The sequence below is a fragment of the Pseudorca crassidens genome, chromosome 8 (assembly GCF_039906515.1).
Source record: "Pseudorca crassidens isolate mPseCra1 chromosome 8, mPseCra1.hap1, whole genome shotgun sequence".
Lineage (NCBI taxonomy): Eukaryota > Metazoa > Chordata > Mammalia > Artiodactyla > Delphinidae > Pseudorca > Pseudorca crassidens.
The window spans coordinates 67,401,655-67,423,514 of NC_090303.1; the positions used below are offsets into that span (position 1 = coordinate 67,401,655).

A 21,860-nucleotide genomic window follows, 5' to 3' on the forward strand; every position below is an offset into this window, starting at 1 on the left:
GTACGCGGGCCTCTCACTGTTGTGGCCTCTCCCGTTGCGGAGCACAGGCTCTGGACGCGCAGGCTCAGTGGCCATGGCTCACGGGCCCACCGGCTCCTAGGCATGTGGGATCTTCCCGGACTGGGGCACGAACCCGTGTCCCCTGCATCGGCAGGCGGACTCTCAACCACTGCGCCACCAGGGAAGCCCTAATGTAAACTTTTTCATACCAACGTCGGGGCAAGTTAGAGGTTTGAATGTACCAGAGTTTCCTGGGTTTTCTTATGTTGTTCTGAGATCCTGAAAAATTGGAGGTAGGCATAAATCTTTGATTCTCCTCACAATTCTCTTTTAGGCATTCCTGACAGAGGGCGTGGCCATTGGGTCCTGCTTGTTATAAATGGAAGTCTGAAACCCAGCGGTCTCCCTGAGTTATCTTCACTCACTTCCCACCCCACCTACCCATAGTAGAGCAACTGCCCCGATGAATGATGTGAGGCTTTGACCTTCATGCTGAATTGTGACCATGACTTTTTTTTTTTTTTTTTTTTTTTTGCTGTACGCGGGCCTCTCACTGTTGTGGCCTCTCCCGTTGCGGAGCACAGGCTCTGGACGCGCAGGCTAGCGGCCATGGCTCACGGGCCTAGCCGCTCCGCGGCATGTGGGATCTTCCCAGACCGGGGTACGAACCCGTGTCCCCTGCATCGGCAGGCGGACTCTCAACCACTGCGCCACCAGGGAAGCCCATGATGACCATGACTTTTTAATCTAGTACTTTGTTCACTGCATCAGACATAGGCTGAGAGTTTTTATCCCAGGGCAATACCACTTCTCCAAACGTGAATCTCAATGGCTACTTCAAGGATCATAGAATACTGAGCTGGAATCTAGGTCATTGTCCTTTTATTAGGGAGGAAGAAACAGGCTCACAGACATGAAGTTCCTTGCTCAAGATGGGTTTAGTGACAGAGCAAGGCTGAGAGCTCAGTTACCTGATTTCCAGCACAGACATTTCCTCCCTCACTCCATTCCCTGTTTTTCTCATTCTCTCTCTTTCTTGCATTCCTTCTTCCCTTCTCCCTTCTATTTTATTTCTGTCATATGAGAACACTTTCACAGCAGAGAAGACATAATTTGATATGTTACACAATTATTTGGTATAATTTTATATCATAAAAGTCCTAACAAACAATTCTTAAATGACCACAAGGTATTATTCAAAGGCATAAAAAGATGGAGTTTACTTTTTGGGGGTTTTATTCACTGTTAACTTTCTCTAAATCAGAGAATTGAGTCCTGTTTTGCTATCAGACTGCTCAGCCACTGATGTTGTTTTGTCCTCCTTTGTGGCTCATTTTTTATAGCTGATGCTCTTGTAAGGGCAACTCATTGTCTTGTTCTTAGTTCAGCCCGCTCTCTCGTGTCATTTAATATCACCGTGACACTTCTCTCGGTTGAAAATTATACATTAGCTGCATAATTATTTTTTCTTTTTATTTTAAAAATATTTCAAGCATACAAGAGTTAATAACAGAAACCCGTATTTTCCACTATCCAGATTTAGTACATATTAACATTTTGCCATAACTTTTTCAGATAGTTTTAATGAAATATAACATTGCAGATCCATTGGAAACCCCCTTAACCCCCAAATCTCCCCAGGGATAAGCATTGTTAATGTGTGCCCCCTTCTTTATATTATGTCTCCAAAAACAATGTGTTTTAAATAATTTACATAAATGGAATCATTGTGTATGTTCTTTTTTGCAACTTTCCTTATTTACTCAAAACTACTTTCTTTAGATATATTCATACTGATACAGTAATTCATTTTCATTGATCCTAGTATGTATGATATTATTTTATGAAAAACATCATAATTTATCTATCTCTTCCACTATTGATAGACATTACAGTTGCATTTAATTTTTTCTGTTATAAACAGTGCTGCAGTGAACATCTTTGTCTATATTTTTTAGTGGATTTATGTGAGAGATGCTGTAGGGTCCCCACCTAAGAGTGAAATTTGAGGTTTGTAACTTATATTTAATTTTGCTAAATGTGCTAATTATTCCCCAAAGTGGCTTTCCAGCTGACCCTCTTCCCAGCAGTGCATGAGAGTTCACATTTCCCTATGTCCTCTGTTGCAGCAACTTGAGTACTGTTCACCAGTGACTTCCAGCTCTCTGCCTTCTAGGCATGTGGAGGCCTTGCACTCTCCCATTCCCTTTGAAGTTAGGCATAGCCATGAGATCATTTTAGACAATGAATGTGAGCAGAGTCTTAAGGGCGAGTGAGGCATTCATCACATTGTCTGGACTTTGCCTCAGTGAACTTTCATGATCCCTATGGTGAATTCTTCATTGTATTGGGTTACAGTGAGGATAACATGGAGTATAAAGCCTCCAGCTGACTGGACAGTAAACATTAACTATGAGTTATAAATAAATCATTGATGTTTTATATTAGAGCTTGGAAAACTATCCTGTTGGCCAAATCTGACCCACTGCCTGTTTCCATAAAGCTTTATTGGAACACAGCCATGCCAGTTTTTGTATGTCTTGTCTAGGCAGAGTTGAGTAGTTGAGACAGAAACCAGGTGGTGTACAAAGTTGAAGATATTTATTATTTGGCCATTTGTAGAAAGAGTTTGCTGACCCCCGTTTTAAGCCACTGATCTTTTGGGATTGTTTGTTACTGTCGTAGATCATAGCACATTTTGACTGATATGCTCACCACCATGTGGTATTATCTGACTGTAAGCTTCTTACCAATCTAATGGGTGTCTTGAAATATTTTTTATCAGGTAAGTAAATAATTCCTTTTTTAAAAAAAATAAATTTATTTTATTTATTTATTTTTGGCTGCATTGGGTCTTCTTGCTGCACACGGGCTTTCTCTAGTTGTGGCGAGCGGGGGTTACTCTTTGTTGCGGTGTGCGGGCTTCTCCTTGCAGTGGCTTCTCTTGTTGCAGAGCACGGGCTCTAGGCCCGCGGGCTTCAGTAGTTGTGGCATGAGGGCTCAGTAGTTGTGGCTTGTGGGCTCTAGAACGCAGGCTCAGTAGTTGTGGTGAGCTTAGTTGTTCCGCAGCATGTGGGATCTTCCCGGACCAGGGCTCGAACCCGTGTCCCCTGTGTTGGCAGGAGGACTCCCAACCACTGAACCACCAGGGAAGTCCCAATAATTCCTTTTTGAAAGCCACAGACATATCTTGATGACCCTAATGGCTCTTTATTTTTAAAGTTTTTAAAAATCAACTTTATTGAGGTATAATTACATACAATGAAATTCACCCATAAAATTCCATAATTTTTATTAAATATACAGAGTGTGCAATCATCACTATAACCCAGTTTTAGAGCAATTTCATTATCCCAAAAAGTTCCTTTGGGCCCTTTCGCAGTCAATCCTCACTCCCATCCCTAGCCCCAGACAACCACTAATCTGCCTCCTGTCTGTATGAATTTTTCATTTCTGGACATTTCATACTTTTGGAATCATGTAAGTCTAAATGGAATCATGTAATCTTTTGCATTTGTCTTCCTTCCCTTAGCATAATATTTTTGAGATTCATCCTTGTTTTATCACAAATCAATAGTTTGTTCCTCTTTATTGCTGAATAGTATTCCACAGTACACGGAAATCCCACATTTTATTTATCCATCCACAAACTGATGGAAATTTGTTTTGTTTCTACTTTGGCTATTATCAATGCTGCTATAAACACTTGCATACAAGTCTTTATATAGACATATGTTTTAAATGGGTAAATTTCTGGGAGTGGTCCTGTTGCATAAGATGGTTAGGTTTATGTTTCACTCTTAAAAGAAACTGCCAAACTGTTTTCCATTTTACCATTTTACCTTTCCACCAGCAATGTAGGAGAGAGTTCCAGTTTTTCCACACCCTCACCAACATTTGATGTTGTGTCTTTTTGATTATTGCCATCTCGCGGGTACACAGTAGTATTTCATTGTGATTTTAATTTTCATTTCACTAGATACTAATGATGTTGAGCAGTTTTTCATGTGATTATTAAACATTCACGTATCTTGTTTTTTGTTTTTTGTTTTTTTTTTTTGCGGTACGCGGGCCTCTCACTGTCGCGGCCTCTCCCGCCGCGGAGCACAGGCTCCGGACGCGCAGGCTCAGCGGCCATGGCCCACGGGCCCAGCCGCTCCGCGGCACGTGGGATCCTCCCGGACTGGGGCACGAACCCGCGTCCCCCGCATCGGCAGGCAGACTCTCAACCACTGCGCCACCAGGGAAGCCCTCACGTATCTTGTTTATGAATTTATTCAAATATTTTGGCCATTTTAAAATTGGGTTGTGTTTTCTTATTATTATTTAATTGAAAGAGTTCTTTATATGTATTCTGGATATAAGTCATTTGTTAGATATATGATTTCAAATAATTTCTCCCAGCCTGTGGTATGTCTCTTCATTTTCTTAACAATGTCTTTTGAAATGCGAAAGACTAATTTTGATTAAGTCCAGTTTATCATTTTTCTCTTTTATAGATTATGTTTTTGGCGTTGCTTCTCAGAACTCTTGGTCAACTGAAGATCATGACAAATATCGTCTATGTTTTCTTTTAGAAATTGTAAAGTTTTAGCTTTTCCATTTAGATCTATGATCCATTTTGAGTTGATTTCTGTGTATGGTAACCCTAGTGGCTCTTACTTCATACCTTTTGGGGTGACTGGTGGAGGGGAAGGGAGTATCAGGGCTGAAAAACTGGTGCCTTAGAGTTTGGTTAAAAAAAAAAAAAGGGAGACACAGTCAGAAGCCAGAGAACCTATTTTCCAACTTTCCAAATATGAAAATATGAAACTTTTAAAGTATAAAAATATGTTACTTCTGTGAAAAATACATTTGAAAATGTTATCAATGTTTATATTGCAAGCAAGTAATGAGAGCTTACTCCGCTTATGTGCATAAAGTTGTGGATGTTTGAAAAGAAACTAACTGAAGCTTATGCAAGCTTATCTATATTTTCCTTCCGGTTTTATAGACTTCAAGAGAGTTGGGCAAGTCCAGAGAGACTTAAGTTTTCTTCAAAAGTTTCAGGACATAACTCAACTCAGCAAGGAACACTTTCATAATTCTTTCATAAAATGAGGGGAACACAGACGTCTTTGAGTAGGACCAACACGGCTCTCTGTAGAGATTTAGTTGTACACGTGGAGGGAGATAAGCTTGTTTTTCTTTCTAGCTGCTGCAACTTGGGAGCAGAGTGGGAAGTTACACTGTGTTTACTTAGCTGCAGAATTATGCAGCTATGAATCAGTATTTCCCCCGAGGTCCCCAAACCTAAAGGGGCAGTCATCAGAGTAACAGTAACAGTAGCAACATCAAAAAAGATCCTCCTAATCTCCACCCACCAGGAAAATGCTCTATCCCCCGCTCCCCCCATGTTGCTTCCCTTTTGGGCAGAGTCCCAGGTGCTGGCCCCATCCTCCGTGTTATGGCTCTTGACTGTGTTCGATGTTCCTCTGCTAGCCAGGGCTGGTGGATTTCATGGTCAAGTACTGTCTTGCAGGCTCTTACACCCTCTCTCCACAGACCTCTCTCCCAATCACCATATACCCACAGGCCTTGGAGTCAAACAGACTTGGTTTGAATCCTGGCTTTGCTAATGGCTCCATGACCATGGACAAATCATTTGTCCTCTTTGAGTTTCAGTTTCCTTTTCTGTAAATATGAGACAGTAACACCCAACTTTCAGGATTTCTATGTGGATTAGAGACAATAGGAAGCACCTAGCACGGTGCCTAGCTTGGTATAACACTTCTCAGCATCACTCATCTTATTGAGTGTATACCATAAATGGTAGCTCCCAAAAATCCAAAAGAAAACAAAAAGACTAGTGGCAGTAGTACAAGTAGGTTTTCTCTTTCTTCCCCTTTTCCCTCTCCTCTTCTTTCTTCCTCCCCCTCCCCCTTACCTGTGACAGATGAGATCAATGTTGCAGACGTTTTGATGAGCTATGTGCTCTGAGCCTGAGCCAGAGCCACAGTCATTGTCACAAAAAACCTCTCCTTGCTGGCTAGTCATTATTGTCACCATTTCTACCATCTCCCTGTGACCCTAGACAGGGGTTTTACCCATTGGAACTAGCAATGCCTTTCATTTTAGGGTAGCATGGGCTGAAATGTTGCTAGCGTTGTAAGGGATAAGCCTTTCAGAGCATAATTTGGGAGCATCTGATGCATCAGCCTCTCAGCGCCTCATTCAAAATATACTCTGACTCCCTTAACATAGCCTCTTTGCTACTGCTGCAAACCCCAATTCAAGCCACCATCATGTCTCTCCTGGACAGGAGTCTCCTTATTGCTGTTTCTGCTACCGCTTTTGAACTCTATAATGTATACTACATTTTGCAGCCAGAGAGATCTTTTTTTAAAATTTATTTTATTTTTTATTTTTGGCTGCATTGGGTCTTCATTGCTGCACACCGGATTTCTCTAGTTGTGGCAGACGGGGGCTACTCTTCGTTGTGGTGTGTGGTCTTCTCATTGCGGTGGCTTGTCTTGTTGCAGAGTACAGGCTCTAGGCATGCAGGCTTCAGTAGTTGTGGCATGTGGGCTCAGTAGTTGTGGCTCGTGGGCTCTAGAGAGCAGGCTCAGTAGTTGTGGTGCATGGGCTTAGTTGCTCCGCGGCACATGGGATCTTCCCGGGCCGGGGCTCGAACCTGTGTCCCCTGCATTGGCAGGCGGATTCCCAACCACTGTGCCACCAGGGAAGCCCAGCCAGAGAGATCTTAAAACACAAATCACTCCATGCATTATACTACATAAAACCCTCTAATTGGTTCCCATTGCTCTTAGCATAAAATCCAAATACTGCATCATGCTTTTACAAAGTCCTATATATATGGGCCCCACTAATGTTTCTGCCATCATCCACTACTTACATTTGCTGTGCTGTAGCCACACTGAATGTCTTTTTGTTCTTTAACCTAACCAAGTTAATACATTCCTCAGGATCTTTACACGTGCCATTTCCTTTGCCTAGAATCCTCTTACCCCATATCCTCTCATGACGATCTTTTCTTCCTTCATTTAGATTAAGCTCAAATGTCATGTCTACAGGGAGGCCTTTCCTGAATACCTGACCTAAAGTGGTGTCTCCACTCCCCTAGTCTTTTGCTATTGCACTATCAGTGTTTTAGTTATGCATTTATGTGTGTATTTATTTTTTATTTGTTTGGTGTCTGTCTCCCCCAACTAGTATGCTAGTTCCAAGAGAAAGAGACATTCCCTGTCTTGTTCACCCCTTTATCCTCAGTATATAGAGCACTGCCTAGCACACAGAAGACTCAATAAATATCTGTTTGTTAAGCTGAATAAACAGATATCCATCCAGAAACTACTTCTCCCCTTCAGAAAGCACTTCTGGCCACTTCCACCTGCTCAGATGTTTTGCTCCATAATTTCTCACACTTGCCTCTGAGGAACATCCCATCACCATCCCCTGGAGAGGAGTTCCTGGTGGCAAGTGTGTCTGGCCTCTTGTTCTTTCAGGATTTGAGGTAGGATTTGAGCCTGGGTGCCTCCTATCCATAGTCTGAGTTCTTGTAAATGGTGACAGTCTGGTGTTTGAAGAGTGTTGGTGTCAAAGACAGGTTTGAAGAGCTGTGGAAATCAGTTGGGTTAGTCAAGAACACATATCTAAAACATGGAGCAAAACTGGGCATTGGAATTTTGGCTGGTGGGAAGCAAAGCTCAAGAAACCAATAGAGTGGGGTGGCCCAGGGAGAGTGGTCTAGATGAATTCTAGATTTGGAGTATGGATTCCTGAGACCATTTCCTATGGAGGCAGAGCCTGTATTTAATGTGGCTGATCTAGGTTTGTTTAAGGAATTGTAATGCTGTTTATAGAGTTCAAGACTCCCTTGGGACCTGCCCCAGCCATGTTTTTCATGCTCCCTCTGCATCTTCCTCTCTGAGGAAGACTGCTATACTCCTTTCCATAGTTATACCTTTACATTTCTTTAAAGTATTCTCCAAATTTTCTGTCCCTACATTTCTCTAAAGTACTCTCCAAATTTTCTGTCCCTGGAACAATGGAGAAATGTGATATTTTGTAATCAGATTTTCAAGAGTGAGCCTTGGACTCAGTTTTCAGGCACACAGTCTTTTGGACTAAACATTGCTTGCTTGTGAGATATCTTTGCCTGCCATCTATAGGACATAATTGTGGCAATACACAGAGATGTCCCTTAAGGAAATCCAGTACATATAAAGCTGAACTCTAATATATACACTAGAGGTGATTATGTTACAGAACAATAAATAGTGGATACCATTAATGATTCAAAATAATATTTAACTTAAAGCAATAGGTCATCATACAAATTTATGGCATAAAATAAAGAACATGTATACAAAAAAGCCATCACCCCTCCTGAAGTAGGGTATTCATAGGCTTTTTTCAACCTTGCCATATATAGAGAGTGTAAATTTTGGTTGGAGTCATTGTTTGGCAAAGCCGTTGTTTGCTCAAGGCAGCAGTAGAGACGTAAGTTTCCCTCAATTCTCACATAGAAAAGTATCACCCAGAAGTCACAACTCTCAAAAACTACCTTCTGTGCACCAGGCATTATCATTTGTGCTTGCAATAACCACAGTAGGTGCTATTCTTGCCTGTGTTTTACTGATGGGGAAATGGACAGAACAGCTGACTTCTTACAAATGTGGCTGAAGCTTCATAAATCAAGTCTTGCTTTTTGAATAATGGTCATACCTCTTATTTCAAATCAACAGCCCAGCAGGTTTTTAACTTCACCAACTTTCTCGATGAGAAGGAAGCTGAACAATAAATTGTCTGTAAAAGTATGAGCAAGAAATGTTACCCTAGAGTTGTGCAGAAATGGAAAGATGCAAGAACATTGATTTTTTTGTTGTTTTGTTTTTGACATGTTGGGAAAGGCTATAGACAATTTTGGGTGTGAAAGAAGTTGACTAAGATGTATAAATTTGCTCTGATGTTCTGGCCTCAGAAACATGTTGTACTTCATTTTAACATCTCTCTCTCTCTCTCCTATTTTATAATGACTTTGTTTTCTTGACTATAACATGGCTGGAATTCTCCAGGCATGACTATATTAGAATTGGATTAGTAAAAAAAAAAAAAAAAAAAAAAAAAAAACCACGAAGAAAAAAGACTAAAACAGAATATCATTAGTTATTGTTAATATTCTAATAGTTATTTATATCCATTCAGATGAAAATTCATATAAGATTTGAAAATAACTATGGATGAGAAAGATTGCTTTATAATGAAGGAAATATCCACTTAAACCTCCCAAACTTCCTAAATAATTGATAGAAATTTAACCATCTACTTTCCCTGAAGTAATGGCTTGAGAAAGTGTTTCAATAGATACATCTGATTTTATCTTACACAATTCTTTAAAAAATGTTGAAGAATTCTGGAAACCTTCTGGAACCACTAGTGTTTATTATACTGATATGTAGTTTAAAATTTAGAGAAAAAATTGATCTCTTCTTTGGGGAATCCACATAATCTGAGGAGATAGAAATAGCAGGTGTTGGAAAAAGAGGGGGTAGTTTTAAGATTACTTATTTTTTATCTACTTCCCATTAGAATTACCTGGGAAGTTAAAAAATCTCCATGTCAAGCCCACACCTCAGACCAGTTAAATCAGAACCTAAATTGATGGAAACCAAGGTCATTCCAATGTGCAGCCAAAGCTGAGAACCACTGCTTAAAGAGTCTCTGTTAAACAGCCCACTGGAATTCTCCCTTCCTTGAATTCCTTCTGCATTTAACCTATTTTCACATGCCTTTGTATATTTTGTTTTTCTAATTTGAAAAATATACTGCCTGTAGTCATTAGGTGTGTCTTAAATGAATTTTATGTATAATTAGTTAAACCACCTCTGATATACATAAATACTTTGGATAATTATTGGGCTTGTAGTCTATCATACTTAATAATGAACCACACTTCTCCTTCTAGATTGCTTAAACATATTTCAAAGTTGTTAGGATACAATCCACATTCCTTATAATTTGGTAACCCTAATCTGTCATCTTTGGCACAGAGTGTATGGGAGAATGTGAATCTGTATGTGTGTGTGTGTAAACAAATATACACATAAATAGAATTCTGCTGAAATTCCAAAGCAGCATATTAAATAGTAGAGGGAAAGTTGGTTTAATTATCTTGTATTACTGACAGCCACTTTTCACGATCTTATTTTTTCCCACTCAGTACAATCAGAAGCTTATGTTTTTATTAAAATTTATTAATATGCATCATCAGTATATCATTTAGTTCCTAGGATAATCTTAGACGAGCTAAGCTGGTGATTTAACTATATGAAAATATGCTATTATATCCCACATTTGAAAACGAAGATTATGACATTCATAGTTCATATGTGGACCAAACAAAACTGTAGGCTTTTTTTTTTTTTTTTTGCGGTACGCGGGCCTCTCACTGTTGTGGCCCCTCCCGCTTCGGAGCACAGGCTTCGGACGCGCAAGCTCAGCGGCCATGGCTCAGGGGCCCAGCCGCTCCGCGGCATGTGGGATCCTCCCGGATTGGGGCACGAACGCGCGTCTCCTCCATCAGCAGGCGGACTCTCAACCACTACGCCACCAGGGAAGCCCAAAACTGTAGACTTTTAATGAAAATATCTGTCTCTAGATTTCAGCTGAGCTAAAATGAGTTTAAATGGTGATGTGACCTACCTGTGTCTTGATTAGTGTAAAAGGAAAAGTTTGACAAACCTTTTTGGAAGAATTTCCCACTTTCACGTTTTGCTCTGAATACAAAATCAAGCTTTTAAGGGTATGACTACAAGGACATTTAAAAATCTTAACAATTAACCAGGGCATTGAGTGACTACATGCAGCTCAACCTAGTGGGGTTTTTCCCCCTTTGTTTTCTTTTTTTTTAAATAAATTTATTTATTTATTTTTGGCTGCGTTGGGTCTTCGTTGCTGCACGCGCGTTTTCTCTAGTTGCAGCGAGCAGGGGTTACTCTTTGTTGCGGTGGCTTCTCTTGTTGAGGAGCATGGGCTGTAGGCGCACGGGCTTCAGTAGTTGTGGCTCGCGGGCTCTAGAGCACAGGCTCAGTAGTTGTGGCGCACAGGCTTAGTTGCTCCGTGGCATGTGGGATCTTCCCGGACTAGGGCTCGAACCCGTGTCTCCTGCATTGACAGGCGGATTCTTAACCACTGCGCCACCAGGGAAGCCCTCCCCCTTTGTTTTCTTTTCTTTTCTTTTCTTTTCTTCTTTACCATGATTCATGGTGAATCATAGTTGTTTAAAAAACTATAGGATTAACTATTTATGATTTGTATTAATTATACAATATTAATTGTTATTAATTGAGATATTAATCATTTTTCTGAGATGGGAACCCTAACAAAATATCCAATTAAGACTTTTCAAAATTAATTAACTGGAAGATTCTACTGTTTTTTTCCTTGTAAAGTTTTGTCTGGGAAGCTGGCACTGATTCTCATTCTTCTATCTACTGTGAGCTACTTAGTAGCTGTAAAATAATGTCAGAGCCTGCTTTTAAGGAAAACATCCTTTCAGAATGAAGGGGTTAAAGAACTTTGAATTGCTCACATGTGACTGTGACAAATCGCTTTAACCTTTAGCTGCTCTGTGTTACTTCTGACTCACTAAAGAATAGCCAAACCCAGGTTGCTTTCAGAAAGGACTCCATTTTATCCCTGAAGGAAGTGATTATGTGTGAAATGCTTTTAAACTTAACAATTATGAATATTATCATCTGATGTCAGGCAGTACCTACTGCATCTGGATTCCCTTTGTGATAAAGTTTGACATTTCGTGCTAGAACTGAATATATACCTTTTCTTAAAATCAAGTCTTCTCAGGAATCACTTCCCTGGCTCATTCCAAGAGGAGGCACCTTGAGGAATAGTGTGTTCTTTCCCATTTGTATACCTCATGCAACAGCACTCTTGTTGATCAGAGGTAATTTGACAAATGGAATTTAAAAGAGGATTATTAAAACAGCTAGCAAAAATGCAGCACCAGAAGTTCTGGAAACCTACAGATATGACTTCTTAAATGCATTATTTAGTAATTTATATTTGATATTTTAGATTCTGAGCAGCTCCTGAGTGAGAAGAGAATTGGAATAGAGATAGTACGTTGCCTAAGGTTTCGCTTAGCTAGATGCATCTAGATAGCCACGTTAGAGTCAATTCTAGGGGTTTCATGGCAATGAGGAACTCTGAGCAGTAGAGACACTGTATGCTAATAGTGATTGCATCATCATCCTTTCCATGTGTTGAGGTCAGTTTGAGTTAAAGATATAAGTGGGTTTTTTTTGTTTATTTTTGTTGTTGTTGTTATTTGTCTGGATTATTCTGGTTGCAGTAAAGAAAGACCCTTCTCAAGTGTGCTGAAGAAAGGAGACCCTCCTCTAAGAAGAGGAGTAACAAGCGGTCTGAGTTTCACTGGTGTGTTCTGGATTCAAGGCTGCCCATGAACCTTAGTGGCAGGAGCTCATGCATTTTTCCTTTGTGCTAAGCCATTTCTGGGACTCAGCTGCACTCTGAATGACTGCATCTTTCTGTCCCCTTGTCCAATCAGCTGTGGAGAAGGGGGAATCAATGGCCTACTGTCCACTCAGCAGGGTCAACGGGTAAGAAATGGTTCCTTTATAATACGGATGAGATATTATCCCAAAATACATTGTTACCAAAAATGTTATTGGGAGCAAAGGAGGAAAGAATCCAGAGAAGAAGTGTTGTCAGAAGAAGATGTCAAATTCAGGTTTGCCTGTGTTGAACAAGAGGTGACTGTAGATACCCAAGTGCATATATGTAGAAGTGATTTGGTTGGTTGAATCTGAAGCTCAGGGCAGAGGGCAGAGCTCTAGAACTAGCCTTGGTTGTCATTAGCACATAGGTGAGAGTTTAAATCATTAGCTCAAATGAGGTTACCTGAAAAGAGCATATGGAGAGAAAGGCAGTGTGCAGAAAAAATGAGGAGAGGAAAAAACCCTGTGGAACACTGACATTTAAGGAACAAGCAGAGGAGAAGCAAATATACTCATATGGGAGATAGTAACAGAATAGGGTTAAACCTAGGAGAGAATAATATCATGGAAACCGAGGATATACAATTTTAGAAAGGACTGAGTCTCTACTATTCTCAAATAGGACAGAAAGTACCAAAAAATAAGAATAGAGAATTGACAGATTTGACATGATGGAGATCATTGGTTGCCATTTCCAGAGCAGTTTTTGCAGAGTTGAGGCAAGTGTGTGGTACACAGGAGGTGAAAATCAGCTTTTCATGGTTGAGAGAAAACAGGAATAGGAAGCGAAGATGTAGAGGTCGTTGGAATAGAGTATTCTTCAGAAGCAGCCGAACAGGGAAGAATAAAGCGAGCACATAGTTAGAGGTAAGGCCTGGGCCAAGAAGACATACTTTTTCAGGATAGAAAAAATTTGAACATGTTTATTAGCTAGGGGTAAGAGACTGGAGGTTGCAATAGGAGTAAAAGGTTGAAAAAAAATTATGGTGCTAATGAAGCTAGGGGAAAGTAATATGGAAGAAGATTTCACCATGATAGGTAGTTGCCAGTAATAGACTGGCAGTTCTGTGAGTTAGATACCAGTAAGTAACTATGAAAATATTTGTATATAAGGTATAGTGTCCAGTTAACTCTTAAATTGGTTTATTAAACCGCTGATATCTGTGCCAAGACTTTCTGTCTCAGCTCTCTCATTATAGGTGAGAGATCATTTCTTTTTCTTTGCTTTTTTCTTGTTTGTAATGGAGTTTGAACAACATCCTTGCTCTTGGTACAATGATGGCAGGAACAGTTAAAGTCCCCCGATAATTCATTATGAACTATTTTAGAGCTACTTTCAACCATTTGGCTCTGCCTAATATTTTAGTAAAATTCAAAATATAGTGTCATTGACTGACATGTTTTTTCTCCATTTCCTTTTCAACTTACCCCCAGGAAAAAACATTAATTAAAAAAAAATTCTAACATTTCCCTCAGCAAAAATATTTAATAAAATACTGTCCAACTCTTCCCAACTCCAACCAGATGGTTGAAGTGGCCTATGCAACTGAAAAATTCAAGAAAAAGTTTTTGTGATCAAGAGCTTTCTGCCATTTAAAGCGTTGTAACCATTTCCTCATGGTATTGGTGATTCCAGACTTGCCTTTTTGCTGCCAATGGAGCTCAGTCACTCATGTCAGCAGGGAAAGAAAACAGAGACAGGGACTCAGACAGACATAGCATGGGACATTTATACAGAATGAATTAAGGAAGTGTAACTATGTGCCATCTGCCACAAAGTAATTTACAGTCTCAACACAAATTCCTGATATTGCACCTTGAATTCCTTGATATGTGAAGTCAGATATAACAGTTAATTATTTTTTGAAGTGTTTGTCATTAACAGCCCCACTCAGCTATTCATGTTGTGATCAAAGCTCTAAGGATTTCTGTAGACTTGTAGCAGCCAACATCCCTTTCTGTTCAAGCAGAGAAAAAGAACTCTGTAGCTCAACCTGACACCCTGGTAAGACCCGGAGTGTTTCTCATCTACTTCATTTGGTGCCAGTGACTTGAAAAATTGATGACAAATAACATATGCATTGCTACCACCGGGAAACTTTATAGAGTTCCTCTTTTTTAATACATGGACTACTGAGAATTAAAATTTTAAACTGGGGAAAGATAAAAACCTAAAGTAATATTTGAGAGGGAGCAAAAACTGCTGAGAGTAGGAGAGGCAAATGATAAAGCCATGAAATTATTCTGCAATGTTCTGAAGAGGGAGAGGGATTAAAAATAGGTTCCTGAATCAAACAAACAGATTGGAATCAGGCAGTGAGGTTTGAATCTCGGTTTGGGCACTTACTAGCCCTGTGATGCTGGACAAATTATACGAGTGTATAAGCCCCAGTTTACCCAGCTGTAAATGGGTTGCTGTGAGTTTTAAATGAAATGTGAAGTGATAAGCATGATGCCTGGCACATGGGAGATGCTTAATAAATGTCAGCATCATAATTTTAAAGGGATACCTAAGGGATGTATGAAATGGAAAATGGGTCTGATGAATATACCCAGAGTGGTTTGTTAGAAACAGGTGGAGAACTGTGGATAGACTGAAGGAGCAGCAGGTGCACTCTGAGTGGGGGAAGCTAATCTCTGGCAACATTAGTGAGGAGTGGGCGTTCTCACTTCTCTTTAACCTGTTTAGTTCAAGGACTAAGGACAGTGACTACATGGAAAATTAAAAAATATACATATTCCTAGGTGCCTAACATCCTTCTCCCTCCCCAACTTAAATGTAATTGAATAGGGCTGGGGTAGGATCCTGAAATCTGTACATTCAAAGTGATCCTCAGTGGGTCTGATTACTTAGTCCAGGAAACACTGGGTTAGGAAATGAGGCTTAGAAGGATAAGACAGTTTAGAAAATCTCTATATGGCAATGATTTTTTAAAAATATTTGGGAGGCTTTGAAGCCCTCTGAAAATCTGACATAAAGATGCTTTAAAAATGCAGCCCATACCGACTCATAAAATTCTGCATACATTTCAAAGTGTTAACTTACCTCTGAAGCTCAGCCACACCAGGCTAAAGAAAACCCACTGTAAGTAATTAGTTATAGAAACAGAACTCTGTGGCACAGATAACAACTAGTCAAATAAAAGAATCCCTTCCACTGGTTCCTAGCGGGCTGTGATAGAGAGAGCTGGCTTTTCATCAAAAACTTGTGTCCTTCCTATGATAGTGTAAAACTGTTGCTGGGAAACGACTACATCTCTCCCAGCCTCCCTCACATCTAGGTGTGGCCATGCCGGTGGCCTTGCCAATGAAATATGAGCAGAGGTGACGTGTGTCACTTGCAGGAAAAGAGGGTCAAGAATGAGGCACACCCTTTCCATCTCTTCTTTTTCTCACCTGCTGGCTGGAAGAACACCCCTGGGGTAACCTTGGAAACCACATGTTGACAATAGAAGAGCAGTAAATTGGATGGAGGCTGGGTCTTGAAACACTGCTCAGAGGAGAGCTGGCAGCTGATCAGGAACATCCATTTTTCTCCTACATGCAGGAGAGATACATTTATGTGTTCAACCACTGAGATTTCAGGCTTTCTTGTTTTTAGAGGTGCTAGTGTTATTTTAACTAACCACTGTCAGTTTTTGGAACTATGTATAGGGTTGAGCCCCAGAGCACTACTTGGGAAATAAGCAGCAAGTGTATAGTCTTCTGGCACTGGTCAAGAGGTTCGATTTCCCCTGTTGTGGGCAGTGAATTTCACAGATGATGTACTTAGGAAGCAAAGCAATGAATGAAGCTGATTTTGCTCTCGAAAGCAATGGTAGAACTAGTCAGTTACTTTTTTCCCCGACTCCTCTCTCCTCTAGTACAAGCCATGTTTTCAGCTCAGTGTGTTTCATCCTGGCAGGATGATTAATACCAACCTCAGGCCTAATGTGTGTGTGTGGGGGGCAGCATACTCTCTGCACTTTAGCTTTCCCATTTAGAAAATGATGATTCTCTTTCTTCCTATTTCCTAGGTATATGTTTTGAGGGTTGAAAGAAAGGTTCAGTGCCACTGTAGCAGAGACTGCGAGATGTTCCCCAAGTCCCTCTTCTCCTTTTCTTTATGAACAAACAGCTGGACTCAATTCCTAGCCTCTTTCGCATTCGGCGTAGCTATGTGACTGTGTTCTAGCTCGAAGTGATATATGCCACATTTTTCTGGCTTTGAAAAATCATCTAAGTGTGATCTTCCTTCCTATTTTCCCTTTTTGGCTGGCTGGGAGGGAGCTGACCATGATGGCCTTGGAAGCTACAATTGAAGATGGCAAAGCTTCTGTCACTTTGTTGCCCTAAATGACTGTGAGGGCAAAACCATTGATCTGATCAGCTGCCCAGCACGAAATAAAGTCCTATTGAATTTGAAGCAAAGTACGTTTTGGCAACTAGTATTACTCTAACCAATATAGCTATTAACTAAACTTTGGACCATACGCTCCTCCTAAACTAAACATCCTTATGAAGTTTATAAATAAATAAACATAAATATTTATGTATATATATTTGCAGTATATATCATACACATAAGATCTTTACACACATATAATACACACACACATACACATCTATATGTAAAAGGAAATTACTGATGATGTTTTAATTGGAATGATGAATATAATGGTAAGAACAATGGATAAATACTCCAGAGATCTGATTTGAGGTGCAAGATATTTGATACTGGGGAGAGCCCTTACTTAACTTGGATAGGACTCCATTAATTAATGGAAAGTAAAGGGATGGCTTTGAATCAGAAGTGGCTTTCATATTTTCCTTTTCTTTTTTTAGCGGTGACTTGTTTGCTCAAATTAAAATTTGGCGGAAATTAACTTCAGAATTGCTTTTTTTGTAATGAGGGTGGTGGGTGAAGGGCTGAATCCCATCAGATTAAGGAATTCTCTGCAGAAGCTTCCTAGTGGCCCTGGGACCACTCAGAGCAGAATCTGAACATCTTCAATTAGATGAACTTTTAAAGTTTCTTTTGGATATAACGTCCTCTTGGGAAAACACAAGTTTTTCCATTTTTTGTTTCTGTGTTTAGTTGACAAATAACACTAAATTCTGCTTCCACTTTCTGTTTTGGTTAATAGTAAACTAACTAGACTAAACTGATGGGAATCCAATGATATTTTATCTTCTTTTCCAAGAGATCTGCATTTGAAAACATCAAGTTCCCAGGAGTCTGACCAAATTGCAGTCTAGGATCTGTGTCAAACACACTTGTAATTACTTTTGTGGAAGAATCTTTGCTATCTATCTGCTTTTAATGATAGAACTATTGCTACTGTCCCTTAGAGGTTTGAGTTGAATTTTATTCTTAACTCTGCATGTGTGCATTTGTGCTCTGTAAGTACATGTGTATGTGTGTGTGTAAAATGACTAATATCTATAGAAATGGTCAATAACACATTTGATGAGGGTCTTCTTTCAGCTCTATGGTGAAATCTATTTATTTGTTAGCTTATGGTTTTAAGCCTATCTTAAAGTATTATTAAACAAAAATGTTGACTGTTTTTTATCAGTGAGCATCCCAGCAGGAAATAGATGGGTTATTTAAAGGGAGTAATAAATAAAGGCAGGTATGTGGAGCAAGGCATAGCCCAATAACTACCTGAGAGCCAGTAACAGTGGGGTGTCATCACTATCTGTAGGCCTGAGGAACCAAAAGGAGGAAGTAGTTACCAGAGCCTAGAGATAGAAAGGCATCTGGAGAAGGCTGTCTGAAAGGAGCTGTGACCTGTGATTGAGGGATATTGCTAACCCACAGCTACCCCGCAGGAAGGAAATAGGGAGGGAAGTAACCCAATTTCTCTCTGCTCCCTCTGTTCCATCTTCAGGGAATTCTGAGTAACCAACCTCAAATGAAAGCCAGAGGGCAAAGGAGTCTATTTACATAATCCATGCCTGTCAGGCTATGGGGTCTAGAATAATGAAGAGAAAGGTAGAGACTTGATTTGGAAGGGTAAATACAGTATCCAGCCCACTGACCATGGGTCTTTGTTGTGAAATTCAAGAGTATTTGTAAATATTAGAGTAATTAGTGCTCATGGTTAAAGAACTAATCATTTATTTAGGGTGTTCTATCTTATAGAAGAGTATTCTTATAAAAAATAAAAATATAAAGGCTATAAAAATATAAAGACTCTGGTTCTCTGCCCAATATGATAGCAAGCAGCCCACGTGGCTATTTAAATTAAGTTTAGTTGAAATTAAATAAAGTTATAAATTCGGTTCCTCAGTTACACTAGCTTCATTTCATGTGGCTGGCGGCTACTGTACTGGACAGTACAGACAGAGGGCATTTCCACCATTGCTGAAAGTTTGGTTGGATAGCACTGCTGTAGTTAATTCATTCCTCATTGCCCAATTTCTTTCCTTTGTTCCAACTAAAAATGAAAGTGAAATGACTTTTGGAATTATTCATTTTTCCTAAACTCCTAGACCCCCATAGTAGTATTACTGTCAGATATTAAAATATCTTATTCTGAGTGAGTTAAAGTTATTTGGGTGCATGCAAAAAAAAAAAAAAAAATTCAGCTCTGGCCAGCTCAAGGGAAAAAAGAATATATTGAAAGGATCTAGTGGAGTTCTAGAAGGGGAATAGAAGGTGAAGGGAGACTGAAGAACCAAGAACGCAGAAAATCCAGGAGTTAAGGAAACATGAACTTCTAGACTCTCATTAGATGCTGAATGAAAGCTGAGCCTCTTCTTTTCTTGTTGCTCACAGAGAGGGTCCAATGTATTACCAGATGCCTGTACCTTGACTAGGGGAAAGTATGGTACCTTGATATATGGGTCCATTAAGGCTACACACAGTGAAAAGGGTCATTCTCCAAAGGAAATCTGGTTTTCTAGTACCAAGAAAAGGTGGCATGGATGGAAATACTCTCAACCCCCAAAGTTGTTCAATACAGTCCAACCTTTGGCTACTTAATATCTACATATGTCTTTCCTATACATAATGCATACATTCTCAACAGGGATGATATTCCTCCCAAAGGGGTAAAATTTGTTTTTTGGCGGAAGAAATGTTAGATATTTATGGTAGGCTGAATAACAGTTCCGTAAAGATGTGCACGTCCTGGTCCCCAGAACATGTGACTGTTACCTTACATGGTAAAAGAGACTTTGAGAATATGACTGAGTTAAGGATTTTGAGGTGGGGAGATTATCTTGCGTTATCTGAGTGGGCCCGGTGTAATCACAGAGTCCTTATAAGAGGGAAGCAAGAGGATCAGGGTCAGCAGTAGGAGATGTGATGACAGAAGCAAGAGATTTGAAGATGTGATGCTGCTGGTTTTGAAGATGGAGGAAGGAGGCCATGAGCCAAGGAATGCAGGCAGCCTTTAGAATCTGGAAAAGACAAGGAAATGGCTTCTCCCCTTAGAGTCTTCAGAACAAACGCAGGCCCGCTAACATCTTGACTTTAGTCCAGTGAAACTGATTTCAGTTGACGTCCAGAACTGTAAGAGAAAAAAGTTGTAAAAGCTGTTAAGAAAGAAAAAAGCTGTTAAGTTGTGGTAGTTTATGCATGAGTAGGAAACAAATACAGTACTTCAATAGTTTGTGGTTCTCCATAGCTCAACCCCACGTAACAAAGTCTTATTCCTTACTATTTAATTTTTCTCATTAAGGAGAATTTAAATTTAATTTTTCTCTTTGGGAGAGGTAATAATAAAAGGTTGAGAAACTCTGATAATAGAGTTTCAAGAATCCTCCTTTTACATTATTTGCAGCCTAAACTCTATTCATCCCTTTCCCAAAGGAACATAGCCTATAGTTGTGGTCAGCTCCTGTGTCTCACTCCATGTATGAGACATCTGGATGATGTTTTATTCCTCATGGTTTTCCTGTGATCAATCCATGCTGATATTACACACTATGGACAAAATGGCAAGGCTAATCATCATCACTAAACTCCATTTACAATATTGTAAGTGTAGGAAGCCACTAGGAAAGCGAAAGGAAATGATTAAAAGAAAAATGACTCAGCAATTAAAGGGATATGAGTGAGGGTTAAAATTTCTATTTCTTACATTTATTATTTCTTCTGTACTACCCATTCTAGTTCCTTTTGCCATTGGTTGTTTGCCCAGCGATATGCTCCAAACATTCATTCTTTAAATATCTGAAACCCTGGTGATCCTTCATTAATTTTTTTTTGTTTTTTTGGGGTTTTTTTTGCGGTACGTGGGCCTCTCACTGTTGTGGCCTCTCCCGTTGCGGAGCACAGGCTCCGGATGCGCAGGCTCAGCAGCCATGGCTCACAGGCCCAGCCGCTCCGCAGCATGTGGGATCTTCCCGGACCGGGGCACGAACCCGTGTCCCCTGCATCGGCAGGTGGACTCTCAACCACTGCGCCACCAGGGAAGCCCCTTCATTAATTTTTTAAAACAGCTTTATCAAGGTATAATTGAAATATAAAAAATAACTACACATGTTTAATGCATATGAGTTTGGACATATGCACACACCCTTGACACTATCACCACAATCAAGGTAATAAACATATCCAGCATGACTCCAAAAGTTTCCTTCTATCTCTATTTTATGTGGGTGGTAAGAGCGTGTAACGTGAGATCTACTCTGAATAAATTTTTAAGTGCACAATACCCTGTTGTCAACCATAGTCATTAGGTTGTACAGTAGATCTCTAGAAACTTATTCATCTCACATAACTGAAACTTTATGCCCATTGAACAACTTCCCATTTCTTCTTTGCCTCATCCCCTGGCAACCACCATTCTATTCTCTGCTGCCACAAGTCTGACTACTTTAAATACCTCTTATAAGTGGAATCATACAGTATTTGGCTTATTTCACTTAACATAATGTTCTCTAAATTCATCTATACTGTTGCAAATGATAGGATTTCCTTCTTTTTAAAGGTTGAATAATATTCCACTGTATGTATATATTATCTTTTTTTTATCCATTCATTTGTCGATGGACATTTGGTTTGTTTCTGTATTTTGGTTATTGTGAATAATGCTGCATTGAACATGGGGGTGAAGATACCTCTTCAAAATACTAATTTTAATTTACCCAGAAGTGGGATTGCTGGATCATATAGTAGTTCAATCTTTAATTTTTTGAGGAACATCCACATTGTTTTCCATAGTGGCTATACCATGTTACTTTCCCCGCAACAGAGTACAGGTGTCCCGATTTCTCCACATCCCCTGTAACATTTATCTTTTTTTTTTTTTTGATAATTGCCATCCTAAAAGGTATGAGGTTTTATTGTGATTTTTGACTTGCATTTCCCTGATCATTAGTGATGTT

The 21,860-nt window shown here is 39.7% G+C and overlaps 1 protein-coding gene across 4 annotated transcripts in view; it reads left to right on the top strand.

Annotated features, from left to right (window-relative positions):
• Positions 1-21,860, top strand: part of DNAJB9 (DnaJ heat shock protein family (Hsp40) member B9) — a 700,153-nt gene that overhangs the window by 97,504 nt on the left and 580,789 nt on the right. The gene's annotated exons all lie outside the window — the stretch shown is intronic.